At 43.4% G+C, this 17,384-nt stretch overlaps 1 long non-coding RNA gene across 4 annotated transcripts in view; it reads right to left on the bottom strand.

Annotated features, from left to right (window-relative positions):
- Positions 1-10,162, bottom strand: part of LOC132884469 (uncharacterized) — a 123,443-nt gene extending 113,281 nt beyond the window's left edge. For all 4 annotated transcript variants that reach the window (XR_009654462.1, XR_009654463.1, XR_009654461.1 and 1 more), the window contains exon 1: positions 9,939-10,162. This is a non-coding gene — a long non-coding RNA (uncharacterized LOC132884469). The remainder of the gene's footprint in view (positions 1-9,938) is intronic.
- Between the last annotated feature and the right edge of the window lie 7,222 nt (positions 10,163-17,384).

Below are 17,384 nucleotides of genomic sequence, written 5' to 3' on the forward strand. Positions count from 1 at the left end.
GTACTGTTGCCCACATTGAGCTCTAAATTAATCGCCAGGTGGCAAGGACCCTTTGAGGTCACACGGCGAGTTGGGGACGTTGACTATGAGGTGAGGCAAACGGACAGGGGTGGGGCGTTACAAGTTTACCACCTCAACCTGCTCAAACTCTGGAATGAGGAGGTCCCCGTGGTGCTGGTGTCAGTGGTTCCGGAGAAGGCGGAGCTGGGGCCGGAGGTTCAAAAGGGAACATTGGCATCACGTACCTCTCTGGTCCCCTGTGGAGACCACCTCTCCCCAACCCAACTCGCGGAGGTTGCCCAGTTGCAGACCGAGTTTTCGGACATATTCTCGCCCCTGCCCGGCCGCACCAACCTCATAGAACACCACATTGAGATGCCCCCGGGGTGGTAGTGTGTAGCCGCCCTTACAGGCTACCCGAACACAAGAAAAAAGTGGTTTGGGAAGAACTCGAGGCCATGCTCGAAATGGGCATCATTGAGGAGTCCCACAGTGACTGGAGCAGCCCGGTGGTCTTGGTACCCAAGGCCGATGGGTCGGTCCGGTTCTGTGTGGACTATAGAAAAGTCAACGTGGTGTCTAAATTCAACGTGTACCCAATGCCTTGTATTGATGAGTTGCTCAATCGACTAGGCACGGCTCGCTTTTACTCGACACTGGATTTAACAAAGGGTTATTGGCAGATCCCCTTGACTCCATTATCCCGAGAAAAAAATGGCCTTTTCCACACCATTCAGCTTACACCAGTTTGTCACACTTCCTTTTGGGCTGTTTGGGGCGCCCGCTACGTTTCAGCGGCTGATGAATAGGGTCTTTCGCCCCCACGCCACCTATGTGGCCGCCTATCTCGACGATATCATTATCTATAGTAATGACTGGCCGAGGCACCTCCAACATCTGAGGGCCATCCTTAGGTCGCTGAGGCGGGCGGGTCTCACAGCCAACCCGAAGAAGTGTGCGATTGGGCAGGTGGAAGTACGGTATCTGGGCTTCAACTTGGGCAACGGGCAGGTGCGTCCCCAAATTAACAAGACAGTGGCAATTGCGGCCTGCCCAAGGCCCAAGACCAAAAAGGGGGTGAGACAGTTCCTGGGGCTGGCTGGCTATTATCGTAGGCTTATACCTAATTATTCGGACGTCACCAGCCCGCTGACTGATCTCACTAAAAAGGGGGCACCAGATCCAGTCCAGTAGGCAGAGCAATGCCAGCGGGCTTTTTCTGAGGTAAAGACTGCACTGTGTGGGAGGCCACTGTTACACTCCCCTGACTTTTCTCTCCCTTTTATATTGCAGATGGATGCGTCGGACAGAGGGCTGGGGGCTGTTTTGTCCCAGGAGGTGGAGGTGGAGGATCGCCCAGTGCTGTATATAAGTCGGAAGCTGTCAGTGCATGAGGGGCGCTACAGCACCATAGAGAAGGAGTGCCTGGCCATCAAGTGGGTGGTCCTCGCCCTCCATTACTACCTGCTGGGACGCCCTTTCACCCTCTGTTCGGACCACGCGCCCCTCCAGTGGCTCCACCGCATGAAGGATGCCAACGCGCGGATCACCCGTTGGTATCTGGCACTCCAACCCTTTAACTTCAAGGTGGTCCACAGGCCAGGGACGCAGATGGTCGTGGCGGACTTCCTCTCCCGTGAAGGGGGGGGGGGAGTCGGCTGCGGGCCGGATGGCTACCTGGCCTGAGTCAGGCGGTGGGGGTATGTGACAGTGGGGGCGTGGTCAAGCATTGGTCTGTGACCGGAGGGCGGAGTCAGGGAAGGTAAGTGGCAGAATCACTACACCTGAAGTGAATTAACCTGTTTGTGTGTCTTCCCAGCAGCCGCGCCCTATTTAAGGAAGAGAACGAGAGCAGAGCGGGCTCTCTCCCGACCAGAACACGTGTGTGTGGCGTGTGTGTGTGTGTATATAGTTATATATGAATAAACATGTAGAAGCTGGAAAGCTGTCAATAAAAGAGTGATTGAGAACTCAGTACAGGCCTGCCGTGCTTCTGTGCTCCACCCACCTAGAACGCTTGTTACAACCATGCTCTTAATGTTGTTCAGTATCTTAATACTCATAAAAACCCAGCGCTGATAGTCTCCCTTGATGCCGAAAAGGCCTTTGACTGAGTGGAATGGTCTTTTTTTGTTTCTGGTATTAGAAAAATTTGGTCTGAGCTCTAACTTCATTAATATGATTAAAACTTTCTATTCAGACCCAATAGCCACAGTTAATACTAACAGCCTGCTGTCTGATGGCTTCCCGGTGCGCAGGGGCTGCAGACAGGGGTGCCCCCTGTCACCTTTATTATTTATATTGTTTTTTGAACCTTTTGGCCAAGGTCATCAGAATTAACCATGATTATATCTGGAGTTAGGGTAGGTGACTGTGGCAGCTGGGGCATGGTCAAGCATCAGTCTGTGAATGGAGGGCAGAGTCAGGGAAGGTAAGTGGTAGAATCACTGCACCTGATGGGAATTAACCTGTGTTTGTGTGTCTTCCCCAGTGACCGCACCCTATAAGAGGATAGGGAGAGCAGAGGAAGGGAGCTCTCCCCCAACCTGAACACTGGTGTACATGCGTGTGGCTGGGAGAGTGAATGTTGAAACACTGAAAAGTGAGTAAATAGAGTTTTGTAAGAACTCAGTTCTGACCTGCCGTGCTTCTGTGCTCCACTCACCTGTGGGGATTTTACAGTGATGAAAACCACATTATTTCCTTATTTGCAGATGATGTCCTTTTATATTTGAATAAACCCGAGAAATCTATTCCGGCAGTTTTGAAATCTATAGCCATATTCAGTACCTTATTAGGTTATAAGATTAACCTAGGGAAGTCGGTCGCTACGCCCTTTAATATCCCCCAGGATATGTCAATACAATCTCCTTTTCAAGTGTCTAAGAGGGGTTTCAAATATTTAGGTATCTTTGTCACTCCTGACTTAAATAATCTGTTTGAAACTAATTACTCACCCATAATTCAAAAGGTTAAGAATGATCTGACAAAATGGGCCTCCTTACCAACTTCTCTTCTTGGGAAAATCAGCACTATAAAAATGAATATTCTTCCTCGGTTGAACTATGTATTTTGAAATATCCCGTACTATTTGACCCCTGCCTTCTTTAAGTCACTGAATTCTCATATCTCTCGCTATATTTGGAATAACAAACACCAAAGAGTTAAGTTCTCTATACTTACTAAGCCAAAGGATCTGGGAGGCTTATCCCTGCCCAATCTACAACTATATTATTGGTCAGCACAACTTAAAACGATGTCAAATTGGTTTACAAACAGAAAAGATTCCTTATGGTTGGGCCTTGAATCCCTATCTTGTTATCCCAGAAGGCTTAACTCTCTTCCTTTTATCAATAATATAGATCAGTTAAATCATCTCAAGAATAACATAATTGTCTATAACACATTACTGGTTTGGCGAGATGTGAAGAAATACCTAATTATTCCCCCTGCCATCTCTCTCCATTCTCCCCTGGCTCTGAATCCAGATTTACCAGCACAGATTAGGAGTATTGGTTTGATAGAGTGGACATCTAAAGGCCTGTCAAACTTTACAGATCTGTTGGTGTCTGACTCTGTTAAGTCAGTTTGAGCAAATCAGGGCTGGTTTTAATATCCCCCACATGGATTTTTACAAATATCTCCAAATTTGTTACTTTATAGCGTCTCTCTTGAGAACAGGCGGGATCCGCATGAGACTATCAGAGCTGGAAAATACTATAGTTTTGGCCAAATCTCCCAAAGGACTGATTTCCAAGATTTATACTTCATTACTTTATTCTGATTCTTCAGGCTACGACTCTCTGAGGTTGTTGTGGGAGCGTGATCTGGAGGTGACGTTTAATCCTGTAGACTGGGACGAGATCTGCAGCAGGGTTTTTCCTAAATGTACTTCAATCTCTATACGTGAACAGAACTTTACATTTTTTCACTGAACTTATTACACACCTGTTCGCCTCCAGAGAATGTTCCCTGACACTTCTAACCTTTGTTATAAGTGTAAAACACACAAAGGTACATTGATTCACTTGTTTTGGTCATGCGACTGCATCCAGACTTTCTGGAAGGGGGTTCACTCTGTAATCCAGGAGGTCGGTAAACAGTTTTTGCTGACTCCTTCTTTCTGTCTACTTGGCCATGCTCCAGATAATTTCTCAGACATGGACACCAAATCTCTGTTGATAATTCTTTTGTTTCTGGCTAAAAAATTTATTTTGCTGCGGTGGTCAACTCCCCAGGTCCCTACAGTAGACATGTGGATATCACAGATTTCTGCTCTTATTCCTCTCGAAGTTGACTCATGACCTTAATCACAAATCAGGCAAGTTTTGGAGGATCTGGGAACCATTGCATTCCTTCTTACAGAAGCTTTAACTCACCATCTGTCCCTGGAAGATGAGGACTGTCTGCCCTTTCATTTATTTCATGTATGTGTTCTTCGTGTACCTGTATCCTGTCGTCTTTCTATTTACTTACTTATATATATATATATATATATATATATATATATATATATATATATACACACACACAACCCCGATTCCAAAAAAGTTGGGACAAAGTACAAATTGTAAATAAAAACAGAATGCAATGATGTGGAAGTTTCAAAATTCCATATTTTATTCAGAATAGAACATAGATGACATATCAAATGTTTAAACTGAGAAAATGTATCATTTAAAGAGAAAAATTAGGTGATTTTAAATTTCATGACAACAACACATCTCAAAAAAGTTGGGACAAGCCCATGTTTACCACTGTGAGACATCCCCTTTTCTCTTTACAACAGTCTGTAAACGTCTGGGGACTGAGGAGACAAGTTGCTCAAGTTTAGGGATAGGAATGTTAACCCATTCTTGTATGATGTAGGATTCTAGTTGCTCAACTGTCTTAGGTCTTTTTTGTCGTATCTTCCGTTTTATGATGGGCCAAATGTTTTCTATGGGTGAAAGATCTGGACTGCAGCCTGGCCAGTTCAGTACCCGGACCCTTCTTCTACACAGCCATGATGCTGTAATTGATGCAGTATGTGGTTTGGCATTGTCATATTGGAAAATGCAAGGTCTTCCCTGAAAGAGACGTCGTCTGGATGGGAGCATATGTTGCTCTAGAACCTGGATATACCTTTCAGCATTGATGGTGTCTTTCCAGATGTGTAAGCTGCCCATGCCACACGCACTAATGCAACCCCATACCATCAGAGATGCAGGCTTCTGAACTGAGCGCTGAGAACAACTTGGGTCGTCCTTCTCCTCTTTAGTCCGAATGACACGGCGTCCCTGATTTCCATAAAGAACTTCAAATTTTGATTCGTCTGACCACAGAACAGTTTTACACTTTGCCACAGTCCATTTTAAATGAGTCTTGGCCCAGAGAAGACGTTTGCGCTTCTGGATCATGTTTAGATATGGCTTCTTCTTTGAACTATAGAGTTTTAGCTGGCAACGGCAGATGGCACAGTGAATTGTATTCACAGATAATGTTCTCTGGAAATATTCCTGAGCCCATTTTGTGATTTCCAATACAGAAGCATGCCTGTATGTGATGCAGTGCCATCTAAGGGCCCGAAGATCATGGGCACCCAGTAGGGTTTTCTGGCCTTGACCCTTACGCACAGAGATTCATCCAGATTCTCTGAATCTTTTGATGATATTATGCACTGTATATGATGATATGTTCAAACTCTTTGCAATTTTACACTGTCGAACTCCTTTCTGATATTGCTCCACTATTTGTCGGCGCAGAATTAGGGGGATTGTTGATCCTCTTCCCATCTTTACTTCTGAGAGCTGCTGCCACTCCAAGATGCTCTTTTTATACCCAGTCATGTTAATGACCTATTGCCAATTGACCTAATGAGTTGCAGTTTGGTCCTCCAGCTGTTCCTTTTTTGTACCTTTAACTTTTCCAGCCTCTTATTGCCCCTGTCCCAACTTTTTTGAGATGTGTTGCTGTCATGAAATTTCAAATGAGCCAATATTTGGCATTACATTTCAAAATGTCTCACTTTCGACATTTGATATGTTATGTTCTACTGTGAATACAATACCAGTTTTTGAGATTTGTAAATTATTGCATTCCATTTTTATTTACAATTTGTAATTTGTCCCAACTTTTTTGGAATCGGGGTTGTATACATACTATATATATACGGTAGTGCAGCGCTCTCTGTTAGATTAGGTTGGGGTGGGACTGTTTTTGTTTTGTTTTTTCTAATGTTTGTGTTTATAAAAATTGAAAAAACAATAAGAGTAAAAAAAAAAAATGTAAGTGGTAACAAGATAACTAACATTGCATATTTGAGATGCCAATGTTCCAAAATACCTAACATTAGACTTGCTATAATATTGTAAACCTAATAAACCAACAGCTAATAGAAAGTTAGCTAATATTAGGCTAAATAGCATGTAATTAAAACCATTAGCCAAGTTAGATAAGTCAGTTAACTATTTTAGGATAATATTAGGCTAGCAAAAGATAGCCCATATGTACAGTACCAGTCAAAAGTTTGACACACCTAATCATTCATAGGTTTTTTTTTCTATATTTTGACTATTTTCTACATTGTGTCATGTGTGCACTTGCTTGCACTCAAGACTCCACTTCCCAGAAATCACAGCAACCTTCAAATATGGTCTCCATGGCCTACAACAACCATCTTGCACCTCACTGCTCACAATCTCCACAGTTCTAATCACTCACACCTGAACTCGATCACTTCTCAGTTACACAGCCACAGCATTTAAGGTCATTCAGTGTACTTACTCATTGTGAAGTAAGTGCTCAGTTTCTTATGCCTAACCTTACCAAGCAGTTTGCTCATGACATTGCTTATCTGGTTTGATTTTGTTTGTACTTTGGATTTCGCTCTTTTGCCTTTGCCTCTGATACCCTGTTTGTGCCTTGCCTGACCATTACTTTTTTTTTTAATTCTACTTCTTGCCTCATGATTTGGATTTGTCTCCCAGTTTGCCTGAATAAACTCTCTTTCAGCTTTTGCATCTGTCTGTTGCCTACATTCTTGACATGTTGTAGAACAATACTGAAGACGTTAAACTATGAAATACATGTTTCATCACCAAATATTTTAGCTGAAAATAGATTTGTTTGCCTGAGTATGTAACGATGCTAAATGTTATGGCCAAACATGTATTGCTGTTTTTGTTGTATTACAGTTCACTACAGAAATTCAAAAACATCAAAACTATGACATAACATAAGGAACATAGATGGAATTATGTGGTTAACAAAAAAGTGTTTTTAAAAAAAACCAAGATATGTTTTATATTTTAGATTCTCCAAAGTAGCATGCCAGCGCTTTGCACACTATTGGCATTATCTTAACCAGCTTCATGAGATAGTCACCTGGAATGTTTTTCAATTAACAGCTGTGCCTTGTCAAAAGTTAATTAGTGCAATTTGTTGCTGCCTTGATGCAATTGAGATAAAACAGTGAATAGTAAATAATAAAAATACAGTAAATAGCCCTGTTCTACAACTGTAGTAATCCATATTATGTCAAGAACTGCTCAACTAAGTAAAGAGAAACAACATCCATCATTACTTTAAAACAGGAAGTATCTTTTAATTAATTTAAAGTATCTTTGTGTCCAAACTTTTGACTGGTATTGTACAGTCAATATATACTGGCACTGGACATACACAGACATCATATATACATATATAACAATTATTCCATGAAATCTGTCATGTAGCACCCAAGACTCAGATTCCCAGAATTCACATCAGCCTTCATACATGGCCGCCATGGACTACAACATCCAACATGTACTTCACCGCTCACTGTTTCCTGATTACTGATTGCACACACTTGGATTGTATCACCACAGTACACATATGAACACTCTCATTAGCACATGGACTTTACGAAGTAAATGCTCAGTTATCACTGGTTTGATTTTACCAAGCCTTTGTTATTCTGTTCTGTTTGCCTGGTTTTGACTTTGTCTGCTTTTTCCATTTTACTCTTTTGCCTTTACCTCTGATATCCTGTTTGTATATCATCTGATCCTTGTCTGTCCCTGTATTTGCCTTTATGTTTTGGATTTGTCTGCCTGTTTGCCACAGTAAACTCTTTTTACTGTATCTACATCTGTCTGTCACCTGCATATCTGACACAATGTTAACGGCAGTTCACGCCATATGAGATGAGACAGAATAGTAAGGCCTTGTCAGGATAAAAGTGTTAAACAGGTTTCAAAATATCTTGTGATATACTATATATGTTGCACTTATGTACTTGGAACTAGAAACTAAAAACAGGTTATGTAGGACATTTCTGTTGTTTATCCTTTTTATCAGAAGAGAGACATCCACTATATGTGATCAGAATAGGCTGAGATTTCATTCCGTTTACATGTTAGTGTTACATTTTCAATCGAGTTTTTAATATTTTCAAGATCCAAATAAATCTCTATCAATCACTTTAAAGCAATTTTGCATGTTCATGTTTTCATCCCAGTGACCCTGCACCTCTTTGTCACATAGCACTCATCACAAAGCTGCCAGTGTACTGTATACCAGTATGAGTGCATCTCAAAAATTTGAATATCATGAAAAAGTTCATTTTTTTATAATTTAATTCAAAAAGGTGATCTTTCATATATTGTATATTCATTAGATGTAAAATAAAATATTTCAATCCTTTTTTTTATTTTTAGGTAGAGGGTATGTGTTAAAGTAAAACCCACATGAAGGCCAGAACTCAAGTTTTCCCAGCAGAAAATTGCCTAGAGCATTACACTTCCTTCACTGGCTTGCCTTCTTCCCATAGTCCATCCTGGTGCCATCTCTTCCCCGGGAAAGCGACGTACACAAAACCAACTGTCCACATGATGTAAAAGAAAACATAATTCATCAGACTAGGCCACCTTCTTCCATTGTTCCATGGTCCAGTTCTGATAGTCACGTACACATTGTAGGCAATTTCGGTAGTGGACAGAGGTCAGCAGGGGCACTATGACTGGTCTGTGGCTACACAGTCTCATACCCAGCAAGCTGCTGGGGTGCACTGTGTGTTCTGACATCTTTCTATCATAGCCAGCATGAACTCTTTCAGCAATTTGTGCCACAGTAGCTCTTCTGTGTGGTTGAACCAGATGGGCTAGCCTTGTTTGTCCTTCATTCCTCCTATATATCAGTGTGACTTGGGCACCCATGACCATGTACAGGTTCACCGGTTGTCCTTCCTTGAACTACTTTTGGTAGGTACTAATCACTTTATCCCCACAAGACCTGTCATTTTGGAGATGCTCTGACCCATTCATCTCACCATCATAATTTGTTAAAATCACTCAGATTCTTACACTTGCCCATTTTTCCTGCTTCCAACACATCAACTTCAAAAACTAATTGTTGACTTGCTACCTAATATATCTCACCCCTTGATGGGTGCCACTGTAACTAGATAATCAGTCTTATTCACTTCACCTGCCAGTGATTTGAATGTTATGGCTGATTGGTGTTATCCCCATATTGATATGATTTTTAATATGTAGTTTGAGATTTTTAATGCAGTTTGAGAAAAAAAAATGCAGAGAGTTGGAATCTTCAGGAGAAAAATACAGTTTGAATCTTGGTGCCTCATTTATTTTTTGAATGTCTTTACCTAGTAATTTTCATCATCTTTTTCGTGTACTCATTTAAGTCCCCTGTAATGTTCTTGATCATAAGTTCAGACTTGAATGTTATGGTGATGATACACGGGGCAACTTTTTGGGCAATGTTGCCGAGCAAAGTTGCTGGCAACGGGCAACTAGGTGAGACACAGGGCAACTTTTCAGGGCAGTTTACAGTTAGCTAAAAAAAAAAATCGATGTCTTAATTTTTGCTGTGACCATTTAATCAAGCTGTCTGTTGTTTTTTAGAGCTTTGGTGAGGTAAATTCCTCCATATAGAATATTAAAATAACAACTTACTGGCATAAAAACAGATGAGGAGTCTCTTCACTCCACTGACACTGAGCGGCCGCCATATTTGTTTGAAATTTCTGATCCGAACCTCACCGGAGGTCACATGACTCGATACTCGCATTCTGATTGGCTTATCTCAAAAAGTTGCCAGAGATTATCAAAACCATTCAGAAAGAAGCAATGTTGCCCAATCTCAATAGAAAAGAGTCAAAACGCAATTGCCCAGCAACATTGCTCGGCAGCATTGCCCAAAAAGTTGCCCCGTGTATCATCACCATTAGGGTCAAGGTAGAGATCAGTACCAGATAGCACACCTAGTGGTTTAGCTTTCATTGTAGGATACTACATAAAGCTTAGAGGGTATTAATTGGCAGTGCTTCTGCAGGTGAAGGCAAAAAAAAAGGTTACAATGAGGCATAATCACAGCAGAGGACATAATGAGAAACACAACTCAGCCATATGATTTTTACAATAAAAACTGCTCTATATAAGATGCTTGATTACTGCCATAATGACTCCCGAACAATGTTTGTGTGTAATTTTAATGTCAAGAGGACACTAAAGTAATAAATATGAACAAACAATACTTCTTAATCATGATGTGATTAACTCAGTGTAAGGCACTGTGTTCATTTGATGAGCTGTGAGAAATAAATGAAACAATTACATGAGCCCATTAAAAAGTAAATTCAATGAATTACACATTTTCATCTTTCATTGTACAGACACTCTGAAATCTATGTCCCTTCTGAGGATTTAATGATGATGCAAATATGAAGATGAAGAAGATAAACATGACCAGGTAAAGGATTTTTTTTTTTAATGAGAAGGTAGACTATTCACAAGATGCCTTTATCTTCTATGTCCTACAGCTCGCAAGTTGCAATACAAGAGGAACAGTGTGTGGTGGTGAGTGGATTCTTCAAAAGGAACAGACGTTTGAAGTAAAGTAGCCTAAGTTACAAGAGATGTGTATACACACACAGGCACAATGAACCCAGAGGAGAAATGAGACGCAGAAGTATCTTTGCTTTCATTAACATTAATCAGAATTTTCAAGAAGAAGAAGAAGAGGGTATTATTTGTCACATGCACTCTCAAGCACAGTGAAATTCGTCCTCTGCATTTAACCCATCTGAAGCAGTGAACACACACACGTACCCAGAGCAGTGGGCAGCAATGCTACAGCACCCGGGGAGCAGCTGGGGGTTAGGTGCCTTGCTCAAAGGCACTTCAGCCCAAGGCCACCCCATGTTAACCTAACTTTTGCTGGTAAAGCTCTCAACTTTAAACAAATAAAAGAGCCATCCATGACTCACAGAAAAACTTTACTTATATATGAAAAATATATGAAAAATGTGGAGCAGATTGGTGACAATTGCTATAGACGGAAAAATAAATATGTAACATCAGCGCCAGAATCTCCATCTCCACTGAAGTCCATTTCCCAGAACATACTGCAGTCTACAAACATGGCCACTCAGGACTACACACACAGCTCACGGTCACACTCCCATTTACCTGATTACTGATCATATACCTGTTCATCATTACAGCCATAGACTACTCAAGGACTTCACACACATACACACCTTGCGAACTAAATGCTTAGTGTCACTTTGTGCCTGACTTTACCAAGCCATTTTCCTTGCAACTGTATCAGGTAAGCAGGCGACAGATGGCTGTAAAAGCAGTAAAGAGTTAAATGAAGGCAAACTGGCAGATAAGTCCAAATCATGAGGCACAGGTAGTATCAGTAAACAGGCAATGGTCAAGTGAGGCACAAACAGAATGTCAGAGGCAGAAACGAATCAAAATACAAATTGGGTCAATAACCAAGTAATCAGCACAAACAATAAAGGCTTGGTAAATCAGGCACAGGAACACTGAGTGTTACTTTGCAATGTTGGAGTAATCCCTGATGTGGGTGGGGCACAGAAGCACGGCAGGCGAGAGTAAGTGTTCACACAGACACTTTATTTTGCTGTTTTCCTTAGCTTTTCAGCTTTTCTCAGTCACACACGCAACATACACGTGTTCTGGTCAGGGGAGCGATTCTTCTCTCCTCTCCTCCTCCCTTTATACTCCATCCCTGCAACACACAAACAAACACACAAACAAACACATTAATTGACACCAGGTGTAATGACTTAGCCACTTACCTTCCCCGACCCCGCCCTCCATTCACAGACTGCTGCTTGGCCACGCCCCCACTGCCACATACCCCCACCGCCCAACTCAGGCCGGGGAGCCGTCCGGCCTGAAGCTGACTCCCCCCGACGGGACAGGAAGTCCGCCACCACCATCTGTGCCCCCGGCCTGTGGATCACCTCGAACTTAAATGGCTGGAGAGCGAGATACCAACGGGTGATCCGCGCATTGGCATCCTTCATGCGGTGGAGCCACTGGAGGGGCACGTGGTCCGAACAGAGAGTGAAAGGGCGCCCCAGCAGGTAGTATCGGAGGGCGAGGACCGCCCACTTGATGGCGAGACACTCCTTTTCAATTGTGCTGTACTTGCTTTCACGCATCGACAGCTTTTGGCTGATGTACAGCACTGGGCACTCCTCACCCTCCACCTCCTGGGACAAAAACGGCCCCCAGCCCCCTGTCTGATGCATCAGTCTGCAAAATAAAGGGGAGAGAGAAGTCAGGGGAGTGTAAAAGTGGCCCCCCACACAGTTCAGCTTTTACCTCAGAGAAGGGCTGTTGGCATTGCTCCATCCACTGGACCGGATCTGGAGCCCCCATTTTAGTGAGGTCGGTTAGCGGGCTGGTGACGTCCAAATAGTTAGGTAGAAACCTACGATAATAGCCAGCCAGCCCCAAGAACTGCCTCACCTCCTTTTTGGTCTTGGGCCTCGGGCAGGCCGCAATCACTGCAGTCTTGTTAATTTGGGGACGCACCTGCCCATGACCCAAGTGGAACCCCAGATACCGTACTTCCACCCACCCAATCACACACTTTTTCAGGTTAGCTGTGAGGCCCGCTCGCCTCAGCGACTTTAGAACAGCCCTCAGGTGTTCCAAGTGCCGCGGTCAATCATGACTGTAGATTGTTATGTCATCTAGATAGGCGGCCACGTAGGTAGCAAGAGGGCGGAGGACCCTTTCCATAAGCTGCTGGAACATAGCAGGCGCGCCAAACAACCCAAAAGGGAGCGTGACAAATTGGTGTAAACCAAATGGTGTGGAAAAGGCCGTTTTCTCTCGGGATAGAGGAGTCAAGGGGATCTGCCAATATCCCTTGGTTAGATCCAGTGTCGACTAAAAGCAAGCAGCGCCTAACCGATCAAGCAACTCATCAATGCGAGGCATTGGTTACGCATCAAATTTAGACACCGCATTGACCTTTCTATAGTCCACACAGAACTGGGAACCAGGACCACTGGGCTGCTCCAGTCACTGTGGGACTCCTCGATTATGCCCATTTCGAGCATGGCCTTGAGTTCATCCTGAACCACCTTTTTCTTGTGTTCGGGCAAGTGGTAAGGGTGGCTATGCACTACCACCCCTGGGGGCATTTTGATGTGGTGTTCTATGAGGTGGGTACGACCCAGAAGGGGCGAGAACACGTCGGAAAATTCCTTCTGCAACTTGGCTACCTCCATGAGTTGGGTCGGCAAGAGGTGGTCTCCACAAGGGACCGGAGTGGTCCGAGATGTTATCCTTTTTACCTCCGGCCCCAGCTCCGCCTTCTAAAGAGCGCGCTTTATGTGATATTTGTGATCCTCATAGATTTTGTCTGCGGGATGATTTTTGGTGATCCTCGTGGAAGAGCCATGGGAAGAGCGCGCTTTATGAGTTAAACCCATAATAATAATTCATCTCGAGGCTGATTAACTTTATTTCATTTTATTATTTTATTTCTACTATTGTTTAATTCTTATTTTTCTTCCCCAATTATTTTATATAATTTTATTTTCTATTGTTTACTGTTCTGCTTTTACTTCTGTAAAGCACATTGAACTGCCACTGTGTATGAAATGTGCTATATAAATAAACTTGCCTTGCCTTGCCTTGGGACTACCGATGCCAACGCCACGGGGACCCCCTCATTCTAGCATTTTAAAAAGTTGAGGTAGTAGACTTGCAGTGCCCCACCCCTATCCGTTCGCTTCACCTCATAGTCGACATCCCCAACTCGCCGTGTGACCTCGAAGGGCCCTTGCCACTTGGCGACTAATTTAGAACTCGACGTGGGCAATAATATGAGTACTTTGTCTCCCGGTGTGAACTCTCTAAGGTGCGTGCCCCTGTCATACAGCCAGCTTTGACGTTCTTGTGCCTGCCGTAAATTCTCCTGGGTTAGGTGCATGAAGGTGTGGAGTTTTGCGCGCAGGTCAAGAACGTACTGGATTTCATTTTTACTCGGTGAAGGTCCCTCCTCCCAATTTTCCCGCAGCACATCCAGAATGCCACGCAGCTTACGCCAATATAATAATTCAAAGGGGGAAAACCCTGTGGAGGCTTGTGGGACCTCTCGTACTGCGAATAACAGAGGCTCGAGCCACTTATCCCAATTACTTGCGTCTTCCCTTACGAATTTCCAGACTATGTTTTTGAGTGTCTGGTTAAATCACTCTACTAATCCATTCGTTTGTGGGTGATAGACACTGGTGCGGATAGACTTAATCCCCAGTAACCCATACAGCTTGCGCAATGTGTGTGACATAAACGAGGTGCCTTGGTCTGTCAGGATTTCTTTCGGAATCCCGACCTGGGAGATAAAGCGGAAGAGTGCCTCTGCAATACTGCGTGCTGAGATATTGCAGAGAGGCACTGCTTCCAGATATCGCGTTGCATAGTCCACTAGAACTAAAATGAAGCGATATCCCTGTGCTGACCAATCTAATGGCCTGACGAGATCCATCCCAATTCGCTCAAACGGGGTCTTGATTAGAGGAAGAGGGCGCAACAGCGCTTTTGGAGTGGCCGCATGATTGACTAATTGGCATTCAAGACACGCCACACACCACCAACGGATATCCCCGTGAATCCCTGGCCAATAGAACCAGGCCATTATTCGGGCTAGTGTTTTGTCTTGCCCCAAGTGTCCAGCAATGGGATTAAAGTAAGCCGCATGGAATACGAGTTCCGTACGGCTCTTTGGGATTAACAACTGGGTTACTTGTTCCTTAGTTTGAGTGTCCTGAGTCACTCGGTACAATCTAGCTCTAATAAAGGCAAAATAGGGGAAGGTTGGTGCCGCGCTTGGCTGAAGAGTTTGACCATTGATTACTCTCACTTGGTCAAACGCATGCCGCAGAGTCTCGTCCCGCGACTGCTCTAACGGGAAATCCCCAAGGGACTCCCCAAGAGAGGGAGGAAGAGCAGGCTGCTCCTCACTCTGACGCGGTATCGATGTGGACGGCTCTGCAACAGCTTCTCCAGCCAATGCCACACCCAGATCTTCCCATGACCTACTAAGGCAGGACCCACTACGTGTTAAATACTCCATTAATTCTTTAAAGGGCTGATGACACGAACATGACTCTATGCAATTTCTTAAATAAACTATACAACATGGCAAACATGTTAGATTTCTGTTATAATTACGTGAAAAGAAGCTGTTGTTACGCGAATATCCAACTTTTAATTGCACAGCGCAAGAAAACTGGGTCCGTGGCTCGTGGCCATGCTGTGACGTCAGCGGAAGAACACGCTGCGGTTCACTGGCTGTCTACTCAGTGGATATGGCGCATGAAAATGCCAGTGAACTCTCTAGCTCTTCCTCTTCTGGGAGTCTAGAATTGTGTTGTGAGTGGGATAGATCAGAAGAATCAAGTGATGACGAATACGGGTGCATCCAACCGTACAGGTTTGAACCTGTTACTGTGCAATCTGAGAGTGACTCCGACTCCGACCCTGAGATGGACAGCGGACAGGCAGACAGCCCAGCATTGAACACCACAAGGATGCATAACAAGGATTGGTAGGTCAACCCGTATTTGTTCAAAATGTTACGGAATCAATATTTTAATATTGTGTATTGTTGTCTTGCATGTGTAAACACTGCTTATATCATGCAAGCCATATGCTACACTGAATACATAGTTCCTAATGGAGCATGCAAACGGCTAACATAATAAGCTTACGACTATGCCTGATCCATGATACATTTAGGATAATATTGGCAGGCACGTCTTCTAGTTTATGGCTTCTTAGTTTTATCCTTGAATGAAGCAAAATATTTGATAATCTACATCAGCGTAAGCAAATGACAATCTGTAGCCTACTTGTCTGGCTAAGTTAGCTTTCCCTCAGTGTTTGCTTTGAGAAACAAATTCTTTCAACTTGGCAATAAGAGACCACAATGCAAAGGCAAAATATTACAACTGCTACTACAAATCTGTCACATCAACAAACCAGCAAGTGAGGAGGAAGACTAGGCAATATGATGCCCATACCCATAGATCAGTTTTTTTTGTATTAGTACTAAGAAGACGTAAACAAACCATCCAACACCATCGAAGACAGTGCAAGCTTTCACAAGCAAATACATGACTGATATCACGCCGACTTTATGATTACATTTATGATTATCATGAATGTGTGCTCTATGATGTGTACTCTATGATGTGTACTCTATGAGCGCTCTGGAGCGAGTCACTTCCAAGATGGTCGCACAGACCGCATGGTTACTATTTTTAGCATCATGTCGGAGCACTCTATAGCTCTACGTACCTTTATCTTATGTCGTTTCTCAACACATGTTCTGACAGGAGGACTGTCTTTGGAGGAGTTGCCTTGTCCCAGGTGACTGCTGGATCTGGCATAGCTACTAGTAGACCCCTTCCGGAATACTGTAGGCACTGCTGATGGTAGTAACACACGTTTGTGCTGAACTGAACACCCAAGAGATTCTTTTAAGCTGGGAAGGTTGTCAAAACAATCCAAATCGAAGTGTTCAGAGCACAGGACGGATGTTGGTGAGGGCTCCCACTTGTCACGAGTGCGCCTGACTTGCTTCACCCACTTCGCATGCAGCTCGGGATCTCTGGGAAACTTGAATAAACTTACCCCATCCTTGTGGGTTTTGGAGCAAAAGCCGGCAACACAACGCGAAGGCATAATAACTATATATATTATAAAAATGTATAATAATGTATAATAATAATACTAATAATGATAAACTGAACACCTCTTGCATCAACAACAAACTGGTAAGTGAGGAGGAAGATTCTTTCGCTGATGTCATATAGCCCCTCCTCCTCTTTCGTCTCCTGGGTGCTGCAGCCCCGTCAAATTTGCCCAAATAGCCGCGTTTTTTATCATAACTTGTAAAATAGGCGCCTTCGTGAACTAATATATGGATCATTGGTAATTACTTTTTAGGTTATAAAACATCGCCAAAGATGTCAAAAACGTGTCATCAGCCCTTTAAATCCTGGCCAATCAGTTCCCCAAATCAACGAGTGAGTAAGACAAGGACTAACTGCCGCCTTTATT

Source organism: Neoarius graeffei, chromosome 4, assembly GCF_027579695.1.
Source record: "Neoarius graeffei isolate fNeoGra1 chromosome 4, fNeoGra1.pri, whole genome shotgun sequence".
NCBI lineage: Eukaryota > Metazoa > Chordata > Actinopteri > Siluriformes > Ariidae > Neoarius > Neoarius graeffei.